We start from the raw sequence: 10,574 nt of genomic DNA on the forward strand, positions 1-10,574 counted from the left end.
CAGATCAAAACATACATGTGGGTTGGCACCAGCGAGAACTTTATATGTATTATGCACATGTGTGTCAAATTAGTCATATATATATATATATATATATATATATATATATATTTATATATATATAAAACTTGTTTAATTAGACCTGCTTTTTGATTTAGCTAAACTTTTCCCCCCTGCCCAGAGAAGCACCCCAACTTCTCTTTCAGGTAATTGTCAGCAACACAGCAATAAATATTAACACGAAGCAGATTATTATTGTAGGCTGAGCTGTGGGCTGCATTTTGCATGCAGGGAGAACAAAGGGTAAAACATTTAACTGCAGTAGTGTTTGACAATATTCTGTGCAGTGAGAAAACCTGAAATTATTTTCATGGTCTACCATTTCTTCTTTTCAGTTGGATCAAGTTGCTAAGCTTTCTAAATCTTTGTTTTCTGGCTAATGAAAAGAAAATAGGATTCCATCAAGTCTCCTATCTACCTACTCCAAGACTTCTGTGAGGATCAAAATAGGCATGGGAAAATGCTTCACAGGCATTTGGTTAAAGTGTAAAATGTTTGCACCTGGCTAAAGTATTCCTGGGCTGAAGAAACTCCAAGGAGGCTAGACGCTAGGGAGAGGAAGCTGGGCGTTGCTATGTGACATCATTACCTGGAGCCCACAGCCACTGATCCGGATTGTGGACTGCATTTTGCATCATGGGGTTTCAGCAGCATTGACTGTGATTTGGGGGGCTGTTGCTCCAGGGCCTGTGTCCCTCTTGGGGGAAGTCAAGTGTTGTTTTGTGGACACCAGGCCTGTGGTGCCAGTGAGCATCACTGCATTGAGCGTCTGCCCCCTGGTGGTCAGTGCATGTATGAGCAACTTGGTCAGATGGTCAGACACTTAGCATATTAGCATATATAAATCATAGCACTGTTATTTAAAATGACTGGAAACTAAATCAAGACCAATATGTTGCCTGGCAACTATGAGAAACAAACACTAGTTTCTTAAGTTGACTGGCATTAAAACACTACCAGATTCCTAAAAATACCCACCTCAGAGTTCAGATCTCAGTTAATCTTTTTAGTTCTCAAGCGTACTGTTTTTCTCCATTAAAACATGTGACGTTAAAATTCCTAAGGTTCACTTTAACAATTATATCAGTCATTCTTCATTTTTTTTTCTTTTTAATCTTCAAGTACTTTTAAGATGCTTTCAATATTAGTACTCTAAAAGGATAAATTAAATGCCTATAAACATAGGTAATAGCAAAATTTTTCTTTTAGCTTCAATAGAAATCGTGAGAGAGATGGCAGATAGCTAAAAAGTTTTGGTGCTCCTGAAGAGAGAAGTAGTCCCCCCCCCCCCTTTTTTTTTCCACCAGTGAATTCCCACTAGCTGGGTCCTCATTCTCCGGACACAGTGCCTGCAGGAGGAGCGGGGAGCTGTATAGCTTCATTACTCATGCTGTGTCATCAGAGCAGGGTGGCAGGGAGCTATGGCTTCTAGACCAGAGCCTTGCCTAAATAGGAACTTTAGAAAGGACCTAAACAAACAGGGGCTGTGTGGCTCCATGGAGGGGAGTCTGTTTATATTCCTGCTATCAGAAATATAAGCAAGTTGCTGTTTTTTGAAAATACATTAAAATATATTACACATTCGAACAGAACAAACCATTTTTCATTTCATTGGCTTGGAAAGCAATAGAGACAAATCAGGTGGAGAGAAAACTGTGCTGTTTATTTTAATTCAGAGAAATAAAAAAAAATGATGCTGACAATTATTTAGCAAACATCTAACATTGTGAAGCACTAGGTAAATACCATACATCTGACCCTCTTTACTACATTTGAAATAGGTAGCTAGAGTTACTCACTTTAAATATGAAGAATTAATGGACAGAAAGTTTAGGTGTCTTGCCCAAGGTCACACATGGAAAGTGGCAGAATTAGTTTCAAACTTGAGCCTATCTTGATTGCAGAAGTCTAAGTCCTTGGCCATGAGAGTACATTTAAGTCCTCTTATTGTTCAGTATTAGCTAATTGGTCTATATTAATAGGTTTTTATTCTGTTTGGAAGTTTTATTAAAATTACTAGTTAATCAAGAGACTATCAAATTTATTGAAAACAGGAACATTTGTTCCTTGCTGAATTTAATTGGGGTAAAGCTTATGATAAACCAGAGTGTCACTGTATACATGTGGGCTATATGCTAATTCACCTAATGTCCTACTGTGTTTTATGTAATGCTATTCCCCTAGAGAGCTTAGCTCAGAGCCTTAAATATAAGTGCTCAATGAAAAATTGCTGAATGAATGATTCTAGTTTATATGTAACTCTTAATTGTGATTTCTTTTTATGATTATGTCTTCCTACATGTTTAGATTTTGTCAAGGTCTGGATGTGTTAGTCACAGAGAAGCAGTATGAATCACAATAACAGTAATGCATCTATAGTGCTTTGTAAATATCAGGCATTGTTTTAAGTGCGTACAAACATTAACTCATCTAATCTTCAGGATAGCCCTAACACTATGAGATGAATATTAGTATCCCTGTTTTATAGAAAGAGGAAGCTGAGGCAGAAAGAGATTAAGAAATCTGCCAAGATCATATAGCTTATAAGTTGTGGAGCCAGGATTTGAACTCAGACTGTCTGGTTCCAGAGTCTTGTGGTCTTGATAGGGTCAAAGGAGGAGAATTGAATAGTACCAGCTTGCCTGGGGAGGCTCAAGTTGCCTTTCTTTCTTTTCCCTTTATCTAAACATCATACTCTGCTCCATACTTCATCCTACCTCCTTCTTTCATTCCCAAGAAGTTATACTTAGAATGACCTAATTATTTTTCATGGAGACAGGGACACTTTTGAGAGTACAGTTGGTGGTAACTGGGTGGAATGCCAGGGAAATGAGCATGAACCCAAACTGCCCTGGAAACCAGGATATTGGATCACCTTAAGTATGCTATGCTTATGTCTTACCTTTGTCTTTGTTGTTTTGAGTTGTATAAAGGAAGCACGGTGAAAAAGATCCACTTTGATTTTGTCAGTTCCTATTGTAGGACACTAAGGTGTTTCCAATAATTTGTGACTTAAGAAAATTGCAATGCATTCTCTTATGCTTTCATATTCCATACATATGTATAAGTAAACCTGTAGTATAACTTTTGCTAGGCTGAAGAGTATAAATACTTGTAGCTTTGGTAGGCATTGCTCAATTACACTCCAAAAAGGAGTGTAAGGTTTTCCCCTTACCCACTCATATCAGCACACATGAGGCTGCCTGTTACTAATACAGTTGTCTATGGAGTATAAAATATAACTTTTGGATATTTAATTATCTGACGGGTGCAAAATGATATTTCAATGGGAAGCTTATTTGTAGTTATTTCCTTTTCTATGAAACTATTTATTCTATTTTATTCTTTATTCTATTGGGTTAATGGCTTTGTTATTTGATTTGTGTGAGCCCTTAATATATAGTCCTTTGTGATACTTGTTGAAAATGTATTTTCTAAGTGTGTCATTTGTGCATTTATTTTCTGATAGTTTTTGCTACACAGAAAATTTTACTTTCTTATAGTTGTACTAGAGGCCTGGTGCATGAAATTCATGCATGGAGGATGACTTTCAGCCTGGCGTGCACCCTCTTGCAATTTGATACCCTTTGGGGGATGTCCAACTGCTGGTTTAGGCCCTTAGGGATCGGGCCTAAACTGGCTGTTGGACATCCCTCTCACAATCCAGGACCACTGGCTCCTAATCACTTGCCTATCTGGTCACCCCTAACCACTCTCCTGCCTGCCTGATCACCCCTAACTGTTTGCTTGCCTGCCTGATCACCCCTAACTGCCTCTGCCTTGGCCCCCACCACTGTGGCTTCATCCAGAAGGATGTCCAGAATGACATCTGGAAGGTCAGTTGGCTGTTCTGTCTAATTAGGATTTTACGCTTTTATTATTATAGATTTGTTCTATTATGCTTTTGAATATTACTTAGGAAGAGTCCAACACTCTGATTATATATTTTTAAATCCATAATAATTTCTTCTACAACTTTCATATTTTATTTTATATTTTTATAATTTACACATCTGAAATTAATTTTGTACAAATATGCTACAGAAAAAATAAACTCATTTTTCAAGTTACTACCCAGTTTTTCCATACCATTTATTAATTCTTTTCCTCACAATCTATAATGCCACTTTTGTTATACACTAAATTGCAGCATGTATTTGGCTCTAATTCTGGACTCTTTATGGATTGATCTCTTCCTAGTAAATATGCAGATACAGATTGTTTGAGTTATTGTAGCTTTCTAGTATGCCTTAATATCTAATAAGGCTGTCTCCTCCACATTATACCTTTGTTTTTCAGAATTGTTTTAAATGTCCTTTCCTGTTTATTTTGTTTATGAACTTCAGAATTAGCCTCCCAGTTGAAAAAATGAGATCATGTTAATTTTTAAGTGGTAGTAGAGAAAAATTGTTCCTTATTATACTACAAGAAAACAATATGTCTTTCCAACTGTCCAAGTCTTTGGTGGCCCCCTTTCTCAGTGTTTAGAAACATTTCTTCATATAGAGCTTGTAAATTCTATGTTATCCTTACTCTTTGTAATTTTATCTTCTACTAGAGGCCCAGCGCATGGATTCGTGCACTGGTGGGGTTCCTCAGCCTGGCCTGCACCCTCAGCAATGCAAAACCCCTTGGGAGATGTTAGAGAGACAGTTTTGGCCCGATCCTTGCAGAGATCCCCTGCCTGGCCTGCAGGGATCGGGCCAAAACCGGCAGTCCAACATCTCCTGAAGGATGTAGCAGTGTGTGAAGTAGCAGATGGCTGGGGAGGAGCCCAAGCCCAGGTTGGGCTGCTCCCACTCATCCCGGCCCCACTGTGCCTGCCAATGCCACTCAGTAGCACTGCCATGGAGGTGGAAGAGGCTCCCACGGCCGTAGCTGCACTTGCCAGCTGTGACCCCAGCGCTTGGCACCTATCGGTCAGCTGAGTGGCACTGACCATCAGAGGGCAGCTCATACATTGAGCATCTGTCCCCTGGTAATCAGTGCATGTAATAGTGACTGGTCAAACAGTCAACTGGTCAAATGGTCCACCCGTTGCTTAGGGTTTTATATAGATTGTTGCTATTATAAGTGCTATTGTAATGATTTCTTTTATTGTATTTCCTAAGTGCTGTTGTGTAAATACATGAATGTTTCTTTTAAAGAATGGCTTAAAAATACACAAACATCCCAAACCCAAAACCATACATAAAACAAAAGAGTTCCCTCCTTCCAAAATACATAGTTCTTATTAAAGTTATTACAGTATATATGTTTATACACAGCAAACAGACATGTCATTTCATGAACTTGAATATTCAAATAAACTAGAGCACATAAAGATCCTACCTAAAAAAGAGTAATATGCAAATTGATCATCACTCCAGCACACAAGATGGCTGCCCCCATGTGGATACAAGATGGTCACCACAAGATGGGCAGCAGGGGAGGACAGTTGGGAAGGACCAGACCTGCAAGTAAGGGCAATTAGGGGTGGATCAAGCCTGTAGGAGAGGGCAGTTAAAGGCAATCGGGCTGGTAGGGGAGCAGTTAGGCACCAATCACGCTGGCAGGGAAGTGGTTAGGGGCAATCAGGAAGGCAGGCAGGCGAGCAATTGGGAGCCAGGAGTCCTGGATTGTGAGAGGGATGTCTCAAATTGGAAAGGGTGCGGGCTGGGCTGAGGGACACACCCCCTCATGCATGAATTTCATGCACCGGGCCTCTAGTGTATTATAAAATTATCACAATATGTTACCATTAGAACATTTATTTAAGCTCTCACAAGGCTTTCAACTATTTCCCATTTATTAGGCAGAATATTTTTTCAGCCAGCTGGTAAAGGCAAGAGAAAGTCAATTTAAATTTATTTCCTTGTCTTTTGTTTCTATCTCCTTTCCCTCAGGAGTATCAAGGTATGTCAGTGACATCAGCTGATACGTTCCAACTCCTTTTAGAAAAGAAAAGAAAGAAAAAATAACCCCAACAACCAAAACAGTGCATTGTTTAAACTCTTTGGGTCCCTTTATTCCCAGAGAAAAAATGAGGGTGTTGTTTTTCTCCATGATCTAATCTTTTTGGATTCAGACAATGTTTACTTAATTTATTCTATAATTAAGAAAGAAGAAACACCTCCCCTTTTGGTAACAAGTGTTTGACCGCACTGATTTTTGTAGTCATTGAAGTGAAATAAAAACAGGTTTGTGTTCAGCTCCCTCCTTACCCACAGTTATCCTGCTCACTGACGCCACTTTAGGATTCTCTTCAGCCATCCTGGCTGGACCACAGGGCTCAGTTAAGTTTGTGTTCTTTTTCCTTTCTTGGTGACTTTACTGTCATGGCTACCAGAACGAGGGGTGTTGACACGTAATTGATGTGCTCAAGGCCATCAGCTTGCAGTCCACTATGGCTCACATGTCTTTTTTTCCTCCCTCTCTCTCCCATCTTCTCTCTCTTCCCTTCCCTTCCCTTCCCTTCCCTTCCCTTCCCTTCCCTTCCCTTCCCTTCCCTTCCCTTCCCTTCCCTTCCCTTCCCTTCCCTTCCCTTCCCTTCCCTTCCCTCCCCTTCCCTTCCTCCCTTCCCTTCTCTCTCTCTCTCTCTCTCTCTCTCTCTCTCTCTCTCTCTCTCTCTCTCTCACTGAAATTGGCTTTGGTTTGATTTCTTTCCCAAGTGAAGTTTTTAGAACAGGTGAGAAAAATTTGGGGGGTATAAGAAAACCAACAAAAGAAAAAAGGAGTTTTCCCCTTATCATCCAAAATCATTATTATGATTTTTTGTTCCTGAAGATAATTTTAGAAAATCACCTCTGTACAACATGAACACAAATTTGTCTCTGTTCTTGACAGCCCAAAGTGTTCAAGATGAGGCCTTCTCTAAACAAGCAGCTTAACGTGGAGATCATTATGAATGTTTGGGAATTCCATGCTGGGTGTGCGGAGGGGAGAGTGTCACTCTGTTGGGAGGTAAATGTTTTTGCTCACACTGAATGTGTGCTAATGTCTTGCAAAGGAAGCATTAGCTGTGCAATAATTAAAGATGTAATTAGCATTTGATTTTCTAGCCAAATAGTGGTATAAGATAGTCTTGGAAGTCAGACAGACCTGTTGGGAATTCTGGCTAAACAACATACAATGGTCAAGAGCTTGGGTACATCCTTGATTTCTCTCCAATCATCTTAACTCTGTGTGTGTGTGTGTGTGTGTGTGTGTGTGTGTGTAAATGCTAACTTTGTTTAATTAGCTAAGATATACAAAAACGCCAAACCAAGTGCTTAAAGAATAGTAGATACTATTTCAAGTTTAAAAACTGGCTGTGGTAAGAGTGTAATATAAACATTAAAAAACCTGCAACATGTCAAATACCATTACAGAGTAGAAATCAATGGACGTTTAACTCAACTCGCTGCGCTGTTAGTGACAGTGAGCTGTTAGTGTTTATGGAGACAAAATGGTGTAGGGGCCATCACTCTGGGAGCAAAAGCTTTGTGCCAGCTGTGAACCAAAGGAAGAATTTCAAACAATGACAGTCTCCCCTAAACGGCTGCTGCCATTAACCAAAGAAAGGTTTCCACATTTACAGTGTGGTAGTGAAGGTTGCCTGGACATAATTTCAACAGGAATTTACTAAGTGCATGAAAATACCTAATTTGAGCTCAGTTCCCTTCTCCAAGATCATTGTCTCATTTGGGAAATCAAGGTATCCACGAATAAAGCAATGAAACCCAGTCTTGTGCTAAATTGAACTATGTATTGAATTCCAAAATGTGTTTCAAATGTCAAGGGTGCCAAAGCCAAATAGAAAGGGTCCCTGTTCAGATATTGTGAAGATCTATTGCTCCTGGTTGCCTGAGACCAATGTTCCCCGTCCCTGCTTCCTTTGGAAAATAGCTCTTCAACTACAATTACCTGATAGTAGAAGGGACTATCAGCCATTGCTTCCTGACTTGCTCTTTACACACTCCACAACCCTGCCCCCATTCAGAGATGAATAAGTGGCCTGAGTTATTCCAAGATAGCACATTCTTGCTCACAAGGATTGGTCATAATGTGAGGGATTGACTCAAGCCGGGCTAATGGAGTCCTTTCTACTATATATATTTTTAAACTGGAATCAAAGAAAGATTTTTTTCTTCATGATTTGGTGAAGCTAGTTAGATGTGAGCCTGCAGATGATAATAGACATCGTTACCACTTCAGGGAGAAAATATGATTGTGAGAATGATGTCAATGGTCAGAGAGAAGCAGAGATAACAGGGAGAGATAGAGAGGGGGGCAATATGGTTCCAGTTGTTGCTGACATTGAGTTTTGAATTGTGTTCCTGTCATTCTCAGTCAAAGAGCCCTAAGTTAAGTGATATCATCCTGTAAGTCATTGTAAGGCATTGCTTGGCTCATGTGATTATTTTGGTTACCAGCACAATGACTCGCACAAAGGTCTCCTTTGAGTCTGAGTTAGGACCCTCTTTATAACAATCTCCAAAGGAATCCCTTTAATTCAGAACCACAAAAGGACTAGTTGAAAAGAACCAGATAAGTACAGAAATAGAATTTATATATAGCCTGTCGATGATATAGCCTGACTCTTTTTATTTACTGGTTTCTGATTTCACCACTTACCAGCTTTATGACTTTTGGTAAGTGACTAATGATGGTATTATCTTATCTAAGTTGTAGTATAGGATAATGAGTAAGAACATGTTCTCTAGCAGGAAGATTTCCTATGGTGAAATCCTACCTCCACTATTGTTTATATTAATAGATCGTTGTGACCTTGGGCAAGTTACTTATTTGATAGATTAGAGGGCTGGTGCACAAAATTCGTGTACGGGGTAGGGGTGTGTGTGCCCTCAGCCCAGCCTGCACCCTCTCCAATCTGGGAACCTCATGAGGGATATTAGACTGTTCATTTAGGCCCGATCCCACTAGGATTGGGCCTAAACAGGCAGTTGGACATCTCTCTCACAATACAGGACTATTGGCTCCTAACCCCTTGCCTATCTGCCTGCCTGATTACCCATAACTGCTTCTGCCTGCCAGCTAGATCACCCCCTAACCACTCCTCTGCCAGCCTAATCAATGCATAATTGCCCACCTGCTGGCCCAATGTCCCTAACTGCCCTCCCCAGCAGGCCTAGTCATCCCTAACTGTCCTCCCCTGCAGGCCTGGTTGCCCCAACTGCCCTCCCCTGCTGGCCCGGTCAGCCCTAACTTCCCTCCCTTGACAGCCATGTTGCCCTAACTGCCCTCCCCTACTGACCTGATTGCCCCTAACTACCCTCCCCTGATAGCCTGGTCCCCCCAACAATCCTCCTATGATGACCTAGTACCCCACAACTGCTCTCCCCTGCAGGCCTGGTTCCCTCCCCCCTGCCCTTCTCCAACTGTCCTCCCCTGCCTGCCTAGTCCCTCCCACTATCCTCTCCTGCAGGCCTTGTCACCCCCAACTGCCCTCCTCTGCTTGCCCAGGCACCCCTATCTGCCCTCCCCTGCCAACCTGACCACCCTCAACTGCCCTCCCTTGCAGATCTGGTCCCTCCCAACTACCCACCCCTATTGGCCTGATCACCACAACTGCTCTCCTATTTTGTGGCATCTATCTTGTGTCCACATGGGGGAAGCCAATTTTGACCACACAGGGGCTGCCATCTTGTGTGTTGGAGTGACTGTCAATTTGCATATTACTCTTTTATTAGATAGGATGTCTTAGTTTTCTTATTTGTAAAAAAGTGATGATAATAGTATCTACCTTATAAGGTTGTTATGTACATTTAGTGAGTTCATATATTTATAGGGGTTAGCATGGCAAATGCTATGTGTTAATATCTTATCTAATAAAGAGATAATACCCTAATTGACCATCATGCCATTTCAAAGATGTTGGCATCCACAGCCACTAAGGAGTGAATATGCTAATTGACTGCCCTGCCCTTAAAGATGGCGGTGCCCACAGTACACAAATTTTGTGCACTGGGCCCCTAGTTTGGTTATAATGGGGGTTAAATAGAATTTGTATTACAATGCTTTCTTCACAGTAAGTACTCAGTAAATGTTAATTACTATGATGCTGCTATTTGGGTCTAATTCCAGCTGTGCATTAGCAGCTGTTTTTCTAAATGCCAATGTCAGATTAATTTTGTTAAAGTAACACTTTCGTCATGTTTTACACATTCTAAATACTTTCAGTGGCTGCCTATTTCCTGCAGATAGTAATCCTTCTTAGACCATCTTTATCCTAATCATTTTAAGCTATTTCCCAGGATTGCCTCAGATGGTCACTTCACTTAGTTAAAAGATTTATCATCACTCATTGTACATCAAGAACTGTGAAGAATCTGATATTTTATCTTACTTATAAACTAACAATTAGCCAACCACATTTTCATGGATCCTGGCAAAGACATAAAATTCCTGGGTCATTACTCACAACACAGCAAGCAACTTAAGCTTTATGTTTGTACTGATTATCTTTACTCCTTAAGTCCCCTAGTGGGGAGGCACAGAGGGGCCCAGGTGGATGCTGGGAGAGTGCATAGCAT

This window comes from Pipistrellus kuhlii, unplaced genomic scaffold (assembly GCF_014108245.1).
Source record: "Pipistrellus kuhlii isolate mPipKuh1 unplaced genomic scaffold, mPipKuh1.p scaffold_m20_p_3, whole genome shotgun sequence".
In the NCBI taxonomy this organism is placed as follows: Eukaryota; Metazoa; Chordata; class Mammalia; order Chiroptera; family Vespertilionidae; genus Pipistrellus; species Pipistrellus kuhlii.